The sequence below is a fragment of the Macaca thibetana genome, chromosome 3, assembly GCF_024542745.1.
Source record: "Macaca thibetana thibetana isolate TM-01 chromosome 3, ASM2454274v1, whole genome shotgun sequence".
Taxonomy (NCBI): domain Eukaryota; kingdom Metazoa; phylum Chordata; class Mammalia; order Primates; family Cercopithecidae; genus Macaca; species Macaca thibetana.
This window is the reverse complement of record NC_065580.1, coordinates 55,396,490-55,411,899: the sequence shown is the minus strand read 5'-3', so window position 1 is coordinate 55,411,899 and position 15,410 is coordinate 55,396,490. Positions and strand designations below refer to the sequence as shown.

Genomic DNA, 15,410 nt, shown 5'->3' with positions numbered 1-15,410 from the left:
AATACAGTTACAAAACTTAGGTCACATTAAGCAAATCAAATGGCTACAGACTTTTTCATCTTTTTAGGAGTTTCTAGAACTCTTGAAAAAATAGAATACAATAAGTTTAATGATCTTGTATTTTGTGCCAACGCTTATTGGTTAAATCAGAGAAGAGTTTCACAAAGATTCACTGAATCGTTGACTCTAATTAAAGATTTTCTTGAAACAAAAGGAATACTTGCCAATTAATCAATAATGAATAACAAAACCCTGGCACAATGATATACATTCTCTCACTAGTATCACAGTGCATATGAACAAGCCAAATCTGAAGCTTCAAGGAAAACAAGGGTTTATTTGCAAACTAGCTGGAAAAGGAGGAAAATTTATGTTGAAATTGAAACTTTGAAAATACAAATTAATAACGGTTTTACACACGAATTTCCTAACGTGAACTGTGTCTCCAGAAGATTTTAACTGTAATTTTCAGTATCTTCTAAATTGTCTGCAAAAACCTACAAGAAAAATTTGAAGAATGCCTTGTTGATGTTAATTGTTTTAGACTTGCTTTTCAATTTATCCAATATTTCTGTGAATTCCATGTTAATAATACTATGCTGACACAAGAATAATACTTGGATATAGTTTTGAAACTGATGTTTTTGCATTAAAGGTAAATCAGCTCTTCTAATAAAAATGAAAAATTTGTAAAGGTGGATCTGGACATTAAAGGAAAATGATTTTTTGATACTCAATTCAGTTACTGGAAGATCTTTAAGTAGGTAAGAAACACTTGGGTATGTGGATCTACTTTTCAACTGTCAATTTTATGAACTCTTAATACAAGCCCAATATTGCTTAAGATGTGCTATAAGTGTAAGGTACATACTAGATTTTGGAGATTTAGTACAAAAAATGTAAAATATCTCATTAGTAGTTTTAAATTGACCACATTATATCAAAATGTTTAATATTTTACATATTCTGTTAATAAAATACATTATTAAATTAATTTCATCTATTTCTTTCCGGTTTTTAGATGTAGCTACTAGAATATTTAAAATTGCACATGGGGCTTACATTATACTTCTATTACACAGTGCTGAACTACAGCTAGGAGGGACATTTGCACTGTATATCAATTAGGAAATCATTATCAAGTAGGAGAGGTGGAGTTACAAAAGGAAGACTGAGTCACTCAGAGAGAACATAAAGTATAAAGAGAGAAGTGAGGCTGAGAGCAGCAGCTAATGCCTATAATCCCAGCACTTTGGGAGGCTGAGGCAAGAGGATTACTTGCGGCCAAGTGTTCAAGATCAGCCTGGGCAATATAGTAAGATACCTCGTCTCTACAAAAAAACATGAAAAATTAGTTGGGCATGGTGGTGCAGCCTGTAGTCCTAGCTACTCAGGAGGCTGAGGCAGGAGGATCACCTGAGGCCAGGAGCTTGAGGATGCAGTGAGCTAAAAATGCACCATCACACTCCAGCCTAAGCAAGAGAGTGAGACCCTGTCTCTAAATACATAATAAAAAGAAAGAAGTGAAATGTGGAGTCAAATGTGTATTTAACGGACAGGTGGAAGAAGACGAGCTAGCAAAGGTGAATGAGTAAAAGTGCATTCCATTAAGGAAATAAGAAAAAGAAAGAGTTTGAAGAGCTAAGAGAGTTGAAGGAGAGGCCAAAATAATCTTAATAAAGCTGATATCTATGAAGAACACCCTGCTAGTAAGGCACTTTGCTAAGGAGTGTCTATAGATGAACTCAGGGATTTTGGCCTCAGAGTCTAGACTCAACTACTGTGCAAACTGCTCCTTCTAGAAGGTTAGCTGCAAAGGTGAGAAATGAGATCTTACATGGAGATGAGGACCAAAGGGTTTTTTTGTTTTGTTTCTTAAGATATGACAGTTTACCATGCCTAATGTTAGCTATATTGCAAAAGGAATTCTCTGTATTGATGTTATAAAGTGTTAAGAAGAAAGGAAAAACACCTGTCTACACAATATGGAACTTCAAATTATTTCACAGGTTTTGAAATAAATTGGTTAAATTAAATGTAGGAAAAGTTATGACAATTATTAATTAGAAATATTTACCATGCAATACAATGGTTAGATATGTATAACGAAATATCTGCAGAAATATTGTTGCCTACTTTACATTAAATGATTGGGTGACTAAGGCCTCAACCCAATAAAGGGAATAAGTTATAAAATGCTTTACTTTAAATTGTTTATTCAAATGGACATCTACCTTTGCTAAACTATTTGGGCACATGGGAGCTTTCACTGAAACACCTACATCACATTTTAGAAAGACCCACTGAGTCAGAATCTCTGAGAGTGGAGGCTCAGAAGTTGTATTTTTTAAAACCTCCTTGACTGATTCTGACGGAAAGCCAGATTTAAAATTCACAGGTTTAAACAACACAATCCACTGTTTATTTTTATAGCATGCTGAACTGTTCTCTGTATTAAGTACTTATCTTTGCTCTGAAGAAGAAATAGGCTCCTCAAAAGCAGAAAATACGTCCACCCAAGATATCAGCCAAAGCTGGTAATAGTGTCTCAATAAATAACAAATTGATTTGAAAGCTACTTCTTAGTTGTAATATATTTTATGATATTTCAGAAAATAATTGAAGATCCAAACCATTAAAAAATGACAGAATAGACACATAACATTGTCCAAAGGTCCTTTATTATAAGTGGTCTGGGGAGCTTCAACACCCAGTCAGTATTTACCTGGATTTAATTTAACTCAACAAATTTACATCATATTGTAAATCACTAGTTACGAAGACTTGTTTTAATATATTTTAACAAAAATGTCCACTCTCTGAGATAACTAAACATTATTTCCTCAAAAAGAGAAACGTGTTTAGTATGCAAAACTTAATGAAAGGAAAAGTACAAATTTTCTTGAGAAAGATTCACACATATGTAGTTTAAAAATGGGCCAAAAGCTAGTAAAGTACTGCGCCTGGAAGTTTATTTTAATCATTTCTCAATAAGTGACCATATCAATCTAGTTTTATGTAGTCTAAACAAATTTTCTAAGCCTGTAGGAAGTTCACCATCTTTTCACATTTACTGAGGTAAATGCACCACAGAAAAATTAGAGTAGCCTGAGGAAGAATGATATAGTTCAACATTATTTAGTATACTCCCATTTGGATAGTACCTGCCTTGCCTCATACTAGTGACTATGAGTGAATTATTAAGTTCTTATATTATGTGAACTTGGCATAAAGGCCTTTACTCTTTCCTTTATTAAATGCTTGCTAGACAGGTCCTCATTTGTCAACTCCAAGTCTACCTTTCCTGTTCCTCTACCATTGAACTAGTTCTAGATTGAATCATTGAATTTTTCTAGATTGCTCCTATGTTTTTATCTCAACATTTTATTGGTCTGTTACTGATATTCTGCCTCTCCCAGGACCCTAGAATGCCCTACCCCACCTTGCATCTTGCCCAGTTTCTCAGCTCCTTTGAATCTAAAATTGCATGATTAAAATCTAGCAATGACATAAAATTGTCAAATGGCTTAAACTAGGGAGTTTTGGTTTCTGAGGATGAGAGACAACAGAAATTTCTTAAAGAAGTAGGTTTTGGTTTTGGAGAAAGAATAGGATGGAACACCTTTAACAGAAGTGTAAAAGATATCACAGTTTCTTCCAGGTATTTCTGTGGTAGTGATAAGAAGATCAGGTCAGACGACCAAAGGTGTGCACAGAGGAAGATGCACGAGGGATGGTGCTGCTTGTCAGAGGACACTAAATTGAAGAGAGAGGAACATAGGCTGGAGTCATTGTGTACCCACAGAGATCACTGTGGGGAAGCTTCATAATATGGTCCTATTTTAGTTTCATTGGTGACACCCATGAAACTATATGTAGAGGCTGGAAGGAACTTACGGAAAGATAAATGATTTAATAAGGAATCAAGTATTTGTATAAATCAAACTGAATTCCTACATTTTTTCAGAAGTGAATATTTTTTCTATAAGGTAGGATGCTCAACTAGGAATGAATGTTCAGCTGGGATGAATCTAGGAATATCTAATTCTGTTAAGAGTTCCCTGTTATAAATTGCATGTGAATGTGTTTGTGTTTCAATGAACTTTAAATCTCATTCAGAATAACCATACATCTCTGTAATCTTTATCCAGAAATACAATGCCATTGAAATTCACAAACATTACAGAAACTATATCCTTTTTTGTAAAGCTTGATCAAGTTCAAATAACTAGACTTAATTGGAAATTGACCTTAGGTATATCATGATAACTTAAAGAGTAAGCCAAATGTCCTCAGACTGAATTAACTTACTTAAAACCACAGATAAAATATAAAAAGTTACACAGGTAAGTTAAAATGAAGGTTCTACTTTGCCTAAAAAACAAGTAAAAGCAAGCCAACAGAATGGAGGAATTACAATAGAATCTCACTAAAATCACCAGGTTTTCTAAAAGCTTTTTTTCCAGCAAGGGATTCAGAAAGAAAGCCTAGCCTACTTTGACTTGTTTTTAGTTGAAAAAGCCAAACTTCGGCCGGGCGCGGTGGCTCAAGCCTGTAATCCCAGCACTTTGGGAGGCCGAGACGGGCGGATCACGAGGTTAGGAGATCGAGACCATCCTGGCTAACATGGTGAAACCCCGTCTCTACTAAAAAGTACAAAAAACTAGCCGGGCGAGGTGGCAGGCGCCTGTAGTCCCAGCTACTTGGGAGGCTGAGGCAGGAGAATGGCGTAAACCCGGGAGGTGGAGCTTGCAGTGAGCTGAGATCCGGCCACTGCACTCCAGCCTGGGCGACAGAGCGAGACTCCGTCTCAAAAAAAAAAAAAAAAAAAAAAAAAAAAAAAAAAAAAAAAAAAAAAAAGAAAAAGCCAAACTTCTTTAAAACTATCAATACAAATTGGTAGCAATTTTTACTAGGAAAGTATTGATAAATGAGAATCTACTTAATTTCATAAGTCAAATCCCTCTTGAGAGCAGAGCAGTTAAATGAGAAAAAAATGAAACTTTAAAGTTTTCAGCATAATACAATCTTTTCATACTAGATAAGTAAACAAATGTTCTTATGAGTGTCAAAACCACTCATAAATGTGTACTTATGATTTCTTTTCCAGATTCTTTTTGATGTTTGTGATAGTGCCATTTAACAGTTATTTGTCCTCCAAATTCTCTCTCCAGTGGGGCCTATCCAGATGATGTTTTGGAAAAATACAAAGATTTAGATCAGCAATGGTATGCTTCAGCAACATTCTAAGTCTTTCCTTAGCCAAGCATTTTCCTAGATGCTTGAGTACTATTAAGTGACCTGAAGATTACATATGTATTTTACTAAGATGTCACAGACTATGCAAAGAGGAGAAAAATAGATTTTTAAAATTAATAAGCTTAAACATGCTAAGAATAAAAGTAAACAATCATTGTTTTTGGAAGGTACTTCAAAGTTTGAAAAAAATAGATTGCTTATAGAACTTCTTTTTTTAAAAATTCAATTGTACTGTTCTTGAAATGATTTATCACCATAAGTTAGCAAAAGAAAGAGACTGGAACTGCCTTGAATGAACACAAGAACTCTGTACTAATGCAGATTCGATAAAGATAATTATTCAAAAAATAGTGAGCGTGAATGATTATTACATAGAACAGCCATGAAAAGACCCAGTTCATAAGATAAGCAATTCATATCACAAGGCTTGATTGAGCCTAACATGAAAGCAAGTAAATTCAGTACCAAAAGTTTCAAAGGAATAACATGCTTCTTGGTCTCTTTAAACAAGGTTACTATTTTTTCACTTAAAATGAAAGCAGAAAAAGTGCATGCAGATACTTTTTTGAATAAATGATGGAAAGCTCTTAGCTCATATATGTTAACATGTCTCTGTGTTGGAGACAGTTCTAGCCAGAAGAGTTGTAGGTCTTTTCCCAAGGAATATCTTTGGGAAAGGTGAAAAATTATCTTTAAAAACTCACTATTTTCACTCAGTGTGAATTAATCTGGCCTTCATCGCACTATGAGAAGAACCACTTTTTACTCACTTTTTAAATTTTAAAGTGCAACTAATGTATTGCTTGTCATTAGATAGACTTACTTTGTGAACATTACTTTAATTTACTAAATGTATTTTTGTCTCCAAAATTACCTCCAATTATTTAGCGCATCTCACAGATTATAATGAGTGGCTTATCTTTATGACAGTTTCTCTTGCATTAGCATCAGCTAAGCTTTGCACACAGAAATGAAAGTTAGAACATCTCTGTAAACTAAAACAGGCAGCAAATATCTCCACATTAGCTTCTGTGACTACATTTGGTTATTGGTGCTCACAGTCATATTTTTCTTAATAACATTTTAATAGCTTAAACTATTGGGCCTTTCAAAATAAATATTATAAACGTGGATCCTTAGATGGTATCTCAATATTAAATTGAAGCCTAAATTCCTCCCATCATCAATTCAATTTGTCCAGGAGACAAATTACATGCTAAAAGTTAAAAAAAAAAAAAAAAAAGCTTCATTTCTTAAGAAGCATTTCTGTGCATATGCTCTTTCAAAAGTTGAACGTGCCAGAATCTCATAGATCACAGCAGCCTGAAGTAGGCATATTAGAAAGAATGAGGTCGTGTTTAATTCCCCCAAAGGTTATTTTCTTGACAGATGTGTTTTTTTCTTTCAACTGACTTATTTTGAATGGAAATTTTAAAGTAATCATCTGACTCCAAATGACAGTAGTACTAATAAATTTCAGCCAACTTGTTGAACAAATTACTCAGTGCAAAGAATGGAGATGTAAATATGTGGAGCAGAAAAACGAAAAGATGCCTAAAAATGAATTGGGGAGGTGGTAAATGAGCTTTGAGGTAATATTATTGATTACTTAAAAAAAAAAAAAGCCTTTGGGTCAGACAAGCATTATATATAGATGGCAAGCAATTCTTCCAAATACAGGTATTATGTTACGGGGACTATATCTCCTGAATCATTTTAGAATTCAAAGGCCCTAGGTAGTTTTGCCTCAGGTATCTCCTCACCTAATTTGAAATTCAAATGTATTAAACTTCCAAAGCTAAATATGACAAATTAGACATGGGCTCTGAAGTTAGCATTTAATGAGCTATGAACCTAGACTTTCATCTCCCCAGGAATAATTTCTTTATTACTTTTTGTATTTTATTGCAATAAAGCACCATTTGACCTTCAAGTATGATAATTAAGCTTCCAAAAATGTTATAAATTTAGAGTGAAAACAGTTCTCCCTGTGTTCAGGAACATACTTATGATCAGTATAAAAGATTACTTAATATTCAGAGACAGCTAAATTATACACAGAACCAGCAATATTAGGGATTATTTTTCTCTTCCTTCTCTTTGATTTTCCACCTCAACTTGTGTCTCATAACAATTTATCATCTTTCATATTCTAAAATAAATGAAATAGGAGCAAAATGAAAATATATCTTTATAACCTGCAACTGGGAGATAGAGAACTCTTTCAGGTAAGATTCCAATAGGAGCTGTAAATAATGGGGCCTTAAACATTAAAAATTATGGCTTATTGTCTTACCATGCTCATGTCCCCACCTTTTCTGGGGAGATATCCATACATTTTTCAAAAATTTGCTTATGATATAAATAAAAGTTTTAAGTGAAAAATCAGAATGCAAAACAGTATCATTTGAATTGTTGGTACATTTTTATATTTATATTTATTTATATTTTGAGAGAGTGTCTCGCTCTGTGGGCCAGGCTAGAATGTAGTGGCACATCTTGGCTCACTGCAATCTCGACCTCCTGGGCTTAAACGATCCTCCCGCCTCAGCCTCCCAAGAAGCTGGGACTACAGGCATGCAGCACCAAGACCAGTAATTTTTTTTTTTTTGGGGTAGAGACAAGATCTTACCACATTGCCCAGGCTGGTCTTGAACTCCTGAACTCAAGCAATCCACCCGCCTCAGCCTCCCAAAGTGCTGGGATTACAGGCATGAGCCACCACGCCTGGCCAAATTTTAATTTTTAAAAAATCCCAGACCTTTGAGAACTTGAAGAGATGAAGTTCATCAATGGAGCAGATGTCAGAAATGCAGGTATAAATTGACCCAAAACCTGAGAATGTATGGCTTTTAAGTAACACTCAGAGGTTGAAAAGAAAAATCATAAGGCTCAAAATAGGAAGGAGGAGGAAGAATTGGAGAAGGAAGAAACCTTGTTGCTAACATCAGCAGAAATTGCTAGAGATTTACCAATGTCTATTCTCCTTTTACTTCTTTATTTCTCAGCCTCCCCTATAGCTTCCTGTGACAAAGGAATTAAGCTCTGCCCATATGAGGTGAGCAGAAGTGACTAAGGTAACTTTCAGGGCTGGGTGATGCCCTAAAGGAATGGGCATGCTTCCTTGGCCCTTTCCCTTCCCTGCTGTAGGAGGTGGTGAGTGCTGGAGCAGCCAGCTTGGCTCCGAGATATGGAAGCTACATGCTGTGCACAGCAGAACCACTCTGCCAGCCCTAGACCACCCATCCTCAAACTGGTTTATGACTAAGAAATAAAATTCCAGTCATTTAACCCACCGACATGTCGAAGTACTTTGCTTAGTACCTCAAGTACATAGAAGCTTAATTGATACTCAAACTACAATAGTTAATTTCTCATGGGTGAGGAATTAACAGCCTTTTGGGGAAAAGTTTCTTCTCTTTATCTCAGTCATAATCTTAAGGGCGACAGTAGCTATTAGAGTTGATCAAACTGCAAATTCCTGTGAGTAGAGAGACTCTATCTTGAATATCTCTGCATTCCCAATGCTGAGCACAATGTCTCATACATGGCAGTTCCAAATATGCTAGTTGAATGGATTCTGATAAGATCAGCAAGCAATATTACTAAAACCATTGTTGTTAGAAAATTATAATCATCTTCTATGTTCCTTTTCTTCCTTATTGCGTGTACATATGTCATCTTCTTCCTTTATTTTTCTTCATATTTCTTTTCACTTTCCTTTACATACCTAAGGATGAACTGTACAATCTGTCTTGCTCTAAGATAGACTTAAGGCAGTTTACAAAAAAGGCAGACAGCTGAACAAGACAATAAAGGGGGGGAAATCAAAGATGACAAACGAGGGTGGAAAAATAATACATGCCGTGTTGAGATATGTATGCAAGATGCATGCCCCTCAGGACTTCAATTTGGTTCTCAAGCCATAAAGTTACAGAAACAGAAGAGTTCATAACTTTAAAGAACACATATTGTTCAGGAGAAGGACAGTTATTGCAGGTACACAGACTGTACACAAGTTTCTTCTGTAGTTTCTCATAGAGGGCCCTGAGCAATAAAGCAAACATCATTTCAAATACCATCTATCCAACTCTGAGTTTTGTTAAGCTACTCCTAGTAAAGTTCATCAGTGAAAAAGAGTGTACAATACCTAAATAAAGATGATATAGGAGGACAGACTTGAGCTGGATCTTTAAGGATGAGCACAGCTTCATCAGTTAGACAGCAGAGGAGGTATTGAGGAAGGTACACTGGGGAAAGGAGTTGGCATACATGAGCCACAGTGATAGGGTCAGGATGGCATCTCTGATGAAGGAAGTACTTATTCCAGCTGAAATAGAGAGTCTGGTGTCAGGTGAGGGTGATGGATGTGGAGATGAGGTTGGAGAGAGAGAGGGGTGGGACAGATCAGGGAAGTCCTGAAAGCCAGGCTAAACTGGGGGGAAATAGAGGGCAGTTATAGGGTTTGAGGCCAGGAGCATTTTGATCAATGTGTGAAAGGCCTGAATAAAAAAAAATGGCAGTAGGTATGGAAAGAAAAGTGTTGGTTGAAGAGATATTATGTAAATTGGCCTTAGACACACCGGGTATAGACATGGATGACAAAAAGGAATGGGCAAAGAAATGTGTTACCTAGAGCTCTGTTTAGTGACTGGGGTGATTATGAAGGTGCTAACCAGAACTGCAACAGAGGGGTACAGATTTGGGAGGAAGGAAAGTTCAGTTTAGAATATATTGAGTTCACGGTACCTAAACGACACCCAAATGTAGTGTCCAGTAATAGTAGTGGGAGCTAGTATCTACAGAGTATGTGCTAGCCACTATGCTATGCACTTCATCACGATATAATCCTCACAATCTTATGGTGTTCCTTCTGGGCACAGAATATTATACCAGTTCTTAGGAATGGTATGAAGTGGTCAAAAAAGTTGATACTATCCCTTTCTCTTTTCTACAGATGAGAGAATTGAGACTCAGAAAGATTACATGGCTAGAAAGTGCCAGAGCAGAAATTCTAACTCAAGAGTATGCAGGTGACTGCAAATTTTATGCTCCCAATCATTTTACCTTCTTGACTCTTTGTATAAGCATCAAGCAAGTGGAGAGTTAGGGAGATGAAAATTATAGGTGTGAGTAAGTTCAACAGGGACAATATAAAAGCACAAAAAGAAGGCCGAGCATGGTGGCTCAGGCCTGTAATCCCAGCACTTTGGGAGGCTGAGGCGAGTGGATCACAAGGTCAAGAGATTGAGACCATCCTGGCCAACACGGTGAAACCCCATCTCTACTAAAAATCTGCCGGGTGTGGAGGCGGGCACCTGTAGTCCCAACTACCCAGGAGGCTGAGGCAGGAAAATTGCTTGAACCTGGGAGGCAGAGTTTGCAGTGAGCCGAGATCGCATCATTGCACTCCAGCCTGGTGACAGAGTGAGAATCCTCTCAAAAAAAAAAAAAAAAAAAAAAAAAAAAAAAAAAAAAATTGCAAAAAGAAGCCCAACCCCAGAATGTATGATGTGGGAAGAAGAACAACTCATTATGGAAACTGAGAAAGAAAAGAGAAGTCAGGTAGGGTGAGGATCCGAGTCCTCTGGATTAGTTGGCACCCTAGTAGGTTATTGGTGACCTTGAGGATGATGGTTTCCAGGGAGTGCTGGCGGTAGAGGCCAGACGGCAGGGTTAGGAGGAAAGCCTGGCGACACCACTGCTCTTTCAAGAAGCTGGAGTATAAGAAGGAAACACGGCCGGGGGTACTGGAAATTCAGGATGAAATACTTGTGAAAGTAGCAGTGGCTTCAGCATATTTAAGCACAGAGGAGGAGGTGGCTACTGAAGAGGAAGACACTGAAGCTATGAGAAAGAGAAAGCACAATTATTGGAGCAAGGCCTTAAAGGAGATGAGAGGAACACCATTCCACTAAGTTTATATTTTTCTGCAAATGTGTTTTGGTCCTTCTCTTCTGGGTTTGCATTAGTAAATCTGTACTATAAGCATCTTAGCAATGGGATGGGAGACTGCCTTATGTTGCCACACACCTCCCCTGGGGTCTGGTACAGTGTTTCACATATGCCCACTGGGGATACAGCACAATATATATTAATACCAATGAACTCCAACTCTTAAAATCTTGATTATAAAAAAAATCTATATTAATTTTTACATGAAACAACTGAATTTTCACATGTGCATTAAAAATAATGTGGATTAATAAATTGGATGAAATAATATTTCACGCCAAACAAAATTATGAGTTATGTATGTTTGTAACAGCTTTGCTCTCCCTCCCCAAGTGATTGTATAGGTCCAGATTTGGTCTTTGTCCTTCAAAATATGGAGGAATCAAGCAGGTTATACAGCAGCATGTGTAGAAAGAATTCTTCCATGGGCACCCAAAATAACTCAATGCAAAATTCTTCTTGGGCATAAATCTAGGAATTTTGACTTTGGACTAGATAAAGCTGTCAAGTGGGAATGTATATAGCACTCAGAACTGAAAAGAAGGCTGTTTAAATCTATGTTCAATCACCTTGGGATAAACAGCACCAGTCCAAAACACCATTCTTTAGGAAATCAAAAGAATAATCAGACCCACCCCCAGAGTCACTAGCAAGAAATTTTACTATGGTCATGTGAATCAGCTCTTTGTCATTCCCCTTAATATGCTTGTCTTCAGATCACTTAGGGATACTTTCTGCCTGCCATAGCCCCAGGAGGGCTTTAGTTTCTCGCTTTGTTGGGTAGTTTGTAAGACCTTGAAGCAAGATCGGGGGGTCCTGGATGGTCTTCCCTGATCCTGTTAATTCAGTTCTCTTTGTTTATAAATCACAAAGCCTAGGGATGTCATGAACAGGAGCTGTAACCACTGAAATGAAATATAAGCTGCAAAATAGCCAAGGGGAGCACAGATGTCTTTGACTAGCAAATGCTTAACACTGGGCACATTCAAGTGAAATACATCAGTATTTATTTTTCTTTTCAGCAATTAAAGTAGATATGTTAAAACCCAATTCTAACAATGAGAGAGAAACAAGTCTGAATTAATAAAGACTTTGCATTTCAGGGTATTGGAAAGATATTTAGTAATATAAACTGTTGAATAACCAAGGATAGCCAAGAGAAGATTTTGGTAGATCTGATCTACAATTTTTACAATATTTGGGTATAAAGTTACACTTAAAGTGCTAAAAAATATCAAAGGAGGTTAAACACCCCATTCACTTTATGGACTTGCTTGTTAAACTCTCCTCTTCCCCTCTCCATCTCACAGTTTAAACTTTCACCAATCCTTAATACAAATGATTTAAAAATTGCAAAGAGTTTGCATTTGGGATGAAGCATATATGCTGCCTACCACCATGATCCAAGGGCCCTTAGAGAGCACAGCCACACTTTCTACCACTCACTGTTCTAAGAGTGATGAACAGCTGAAAAACTGCTAAGCTGGCAGAAAAAGCAGTCAAGGTTTTCTGCGCCAGCTGTAAGCCTGACCTCTTTCCTCCTGACATAAAACGTTTGCCTTTAGTTATAGCCACTTCCATCAACACAACAACAGAGAATTCCAGGGTGGTTTATAAATGGCACGCGCCCTTTGGGGGCACTACAGGGCATGACTGCTGTCAGGCCACTAAGCCTGCCATCTGGTCTTGCTAAATAATCAATGTGTGTGTTTGAAGAGGGTATGCCAAGAAGCCCACAGGCCAATGAATATACACACACACGATTATTTTCCCTGCTCCATCTTCAATGTGATGTGTGCATGCTGCTGGACCAGTGGCAGTAATGCTGATGCACTCACATCCTTTTTTCCTTAACTGTGTAGATTTAGGGCACCGAAGAGTATATGTGTTCTTTCCAAGGTTTTCGGGGAATTTAGGCAGTAGCAATAATCTTGTTTATTAGGGCTGTGGTTCCTGAGGGTTTTTAATGTTTAATTTTTTTTTTAACTTTAAGAATCTACTTGGTATAATCAAACCAACATTGGGCTGTGAGTCCAGAGACTGGAATTCTAGGCCTGCCACTCATGAGCACTGTATATTTTGTCAAGTTAACTTGTTTGGCTACATCACTAATCCACAGATAAGGAACCTATAGGTACATGATCACAGCATAAATTCAAATACTAGTCCTCATCCTAAGTCTATATATACCACACTCACATTAACATTTTCAATAGTACTCATGTGGCTCAGAGAGAGACGTATTAGGTCTGCAGCTCTTTTTAGGTAGTTCAGCAATAATTTCTGCAAAAAAACTGATTTCTCCTAGTTCCTTTCAAGTTTTTAGTCTATTCTGATACTGTCTCTATTCTTTGTTTTGGTCACCTCTAACAGTACTTCAAAAAACACCACGATGTTTATCTTTAAAATCACTTACTGACATTTCAGACAATTCCCCAGATAGTCACTGGGCTAACTCCTTTATCCCCTTCTTGATCTTTGTTCTAATGTCTCCTTCTCAGTGAGTCTACCTGCCTTACCTGCCAAATTGCAATCAGCCTCTTCCCCCTCCACCCAACTGTACGCTCTTTACCTGCTATATTTTAGTGGTCTACTTCCCCCTACAACACCTGCCACCTTCTAACATGGTACCACATTTAGTCATTTCTTATGTCTCATATTTACTGTCTGTCTCCTCTTCACTGCAATGTAGGCTTCATGGCAGCAGAGATCTTTGCTCTGTTTTTTGGCATATTCCAAGACCTAGCCTAGAACAGAGTCTGGCACATGGTAAGCATTAAGTAATTTTTGTTTAGTACTAAATATTGAATAATTTCAGTTCTTTTTGTTTTATAGCTAGTGAATTAACCTAAGCATCTTTTACTTTCAAAACAACTGAGGGTATACAGCCCAGCCAACCCTGCACCCCAGACTAAAGATGGGAAAACTCTAGCTCCTTGTCTGCACCATGACATGACAGCAGAACTCAGATGGGGATGTGTTTACGATTACTTGGAACCTCAGAGATATATTTAAAAAATCTCTAAACCTGTTCTATGTTCCAAGAACATTAAGGGGACTCCTTACAGCTTACATGAAAATCCATGAACAATTTTCAATGATTTTTAATATGTTGGTACATGTATTTTACAACCAGACATCAGTGTGAGCAACACTGCTAGTAGCAGCCACACTGCCTCATCATGGTCCATAGCAAACATTCAGGGTTAAAGATTTTTCAGTAAGGACAGTGATTTTTCAATTGTAAAATGTTTAAGTTGATCATTCAGCAAACATTTATTGAGTCTATGTTTCACACCAAGCATGATTAAACGTTAAAAAAACCAAAAAGTTAAATCATGGTTCCTGCCCTCAAAAAGCTCTCAGTTGGGGGAAATGAGTGTTTAAACAAATAATTATGACACAACAGAAACAGAGCATGTTAAGGGAGTCAGGCGGATCATATAGGAGGAGACATTGGAGTTATAATTCAGAATTTTCCTTCGATTCTTGAGAAGGGATTTATTCCCCTTGCCACGCAGACTCGTCCCTCCTCCTTCCTAAGTCTAACCCCATATGTACACTTTTTGGAGGAAATGTGTGCTATTTCTTTTTTTTTTTTTTTTTTTTTTGAGACGGAGTCTCACGCTGTTGCCCAGGCTGGAGTGCAGTGGCGCGATCTCGGCTCACTGCAAGCTCCGCCTCCTGGGTTCACGCCATTCTCCTGCCTCAGCCTCCTGAGTAGCTGGGACTACAGGCGCCCGCCACCGCGCCCGGCTAATTTTTTGTATTTTTAGTAGAGACGGGGTTTCACTGTGGTCTTGATCTCCTGACCTTGTGATCCGCCCGCCTCGGCCTCCCAAAGTGCTGGGATTACAGGCTTGAGCCACCGCGCCCGGCCATGTGCTATTTCTTTATAATACAAATAATGTAAGTTCACTGTAAACAATTTACAAAATAGAGATACATTTTTAAAAAATTAAACATTCATAATTTTTTTTTTTTTTTTTTTGAGACGGAGTCTTGCTCTGTCCCCCAGGCTGGAGCTCAGTGGTGTGATTCGGCTCACTGCAAGCTCCGCCTCCTGGGTTCCTGCCATTCTCCTGCCTCAGCCTGCTGAGTAGCTAGGACTACAGGCGCCCGCCACCGCGCCCGGCTAATTTTTTGTATTTTTAGTAGAGACGGGGTTTCACTGTGGTCTCGATCTCCTGACCTTG

The 15,410-nt window shown here is 37.6% G+C and overlaps 1 protein-coding gene across 3 annotated transcripts in view; it reads right to left on the bottom strand.

Moving 5' to 3' along the window:
* Window positions 1-15,410, bottom strand: part of RELN (reelin) — a 515,960-nt gene that overhangs the window by 283,292 nt on the left and 217,258 nt on the right. The gene's annotated exons all lie outside the window — the stretch shown is intronic.